The sequence below is a fragment of the Apodemus sylvaticus genome, chromosome 8 (assembly GCF_947179515.1).
Source record: "Apodemus sylvaticus chromosome 8, mApoSyl1.1, whole genome shotgun sequence".
In the NCBI taxonomy this organism is placed as follows: domain Eukaryota; kingdom Metazoa; phylum Chordata; class Mammalia; order Rodentia; family Muridae; genus Apodemus; species Apodemus sylvaticus.
In genome coordinates, this window is record NC_067479.1 from 95,257,928 (window position 1) to 95,259,984 (window position 2,057).

The window sequence follows — 2,057 nt, forward strand, 5'->3', positions numbered from 1 at the left end:
CTATAGAACAAACCCGACTAAGTGCCTGAAACCTGTGCTCCTTACGGCACACTAGTATGCCCCAAGGTCAGATTCCATGGGTCTTTGGGGAGGCAGCTATGGCCCTGCTCCCTGGGGAGGCAGGATTTAGAGCCAGCAGGAGTGTTTCTTAACTAGAAACCCCAGAGGGGAACTGAACTAAGATTGGAAGGTCGATGGCAGGCAGAGTTTGGTGGCTTACCATACTGGAAGGTCACTTCTAAGTTTAAGGAGCCGGAGGATAGCAGCTCATTTTATTTGACCCAGTGAATCTCAGTGCTCACTCCTGCTAGCATCTACCAGCAGGGGTGTTAGCCTGTGCTTTCCACAGTCTGACAGCCCATTTCAGAGCTCCTGCTGGTCTGCCACTTACAGAGCCCCGCTATCCCTACTCCATCATGTTCAAATCCTCCTTGTTCCCAGATCTAAGTGGAGGAGTATGGTCACGCTTGGTTTGTCACTGGCACTGGGGACAGTGTGGTTGGTGTCACAAACACCATGGTTTCAGCAGATGGCACTTGCTTTGAATACTGGCTCTGCCAGGAACAAGCAGAGTAGGTGTGTCAGGGTTCAGAAAAGCTCGTGTTCCCTTCTGAGGGTCTACTGCTGTACCCGAGACTCACATGGAGCCCCTTGGATGGGGATCGTCAGATCTCAGCACCCAGACATCCCTGTTGCATCCCTTCCTGCAGCTCAGCTCTTTGTGGGCCTCATCAGGCCAGGGGAGGTGAGAAGACAGCCTGTTACTTATGGCAAAAACCAGACAGGTTCTGCCAGATGATGAGATGGGAACACAGGCTAGGCTGGAGGCCGGCCGAGGAAAGCACCTGCTCCGGGGATGAGCAGGAGAGTTGGCAGAGCCCAGACCCCGGGTGAGCAACAGCTCTCTCTTTGAGTGGCAGTCCTTTGGTTGTTTGGCAGTGGCTCCTGCCCATAAGTAAAGTGGCTCAGGTGGTGTTCTGATCCATGAAGAGAGGATCTATTTATTTTTGCTGAAAGAATTGGCATGGATTTTGATGGGGTAACCCAAGATAGACATATGGGGAGAAAGGTCTCTTCGCCAGCGCATGGATTTGGAATACTGCACTAAAATGCCGTAACCAGTGCTTTGCCATGTGGAAAACATTCAGAAACATGGATGTGTGTGTGTGCATGTGTGTGAGAGAGGGGGGGTAGGAGGAAGGGAGGGAGGGAGGGAGAGAGAGAGAGAGAGAGAGAGAGAGAGAGAGAGAGAGAGAGAGAGAGAGAGAGAGCCAGGGCTACAAGGAGAAACCCTGTCTAGAAAGAAAGAAAGAAAGAAAGAAAGAAAGAAAGAAAGAAAGAAAGAAAGAAAGAAAGAAAGAAAGAAAGAAAGAAAGAAAGGAAGGAAGGAAGGAAGGAAGGAAGGAAGGAAGGAAGGAAGGAAGGAAGGAGGAAGGAAGGAAGGAAAGAAAGAAAGAAAGAAAGAAAGAAAGAAAGAAAGAAAGAAAGAAAGAAAGAAAGAAAGAAAGAAAGAAAGAAAGAAAGTGAGAAAGAGAAAGAAAAGTAAAATATAAATCAGGCTTGATACACATTTTTTAATTCCAGCACTCAAGAGGCAGAGGGAGGCAGATCTCTGAGTTCAAAGCCAAACTGGTCTAGAGTTTCAGGACAACCAGGGTTACACTGAGAAAACTGTCGCAAAAAACCCATGAAGCTGGGTGTGGCGGCACTCACCTTTAGTGCCAGCACTCAGGAGACAGATGCAGGTGAATCTCTGGGAGCTCAAGGTCAGTCTAACTTACATTGTGGGTTCCAGGCAAGCCTGGGCTGCAGACTGAGACCCTATCTAAAAATTAACAAAGTCTTAAGAACTAATAGTAAGAGAAACACTGAAATGGCAGGAACTCTGCCGGCTTCTTTCTGCAGCCAGTGTTACTCATGCTAAAATTTACACACACACACACACACACACACACACACACAAAAGCAAACTCTAGATTCATATCTTTGATGAACATAGATGCAAAACTTCTCAATAAAACACCAGCACGCTGAATGTAGTAATAGCACGTCCATAA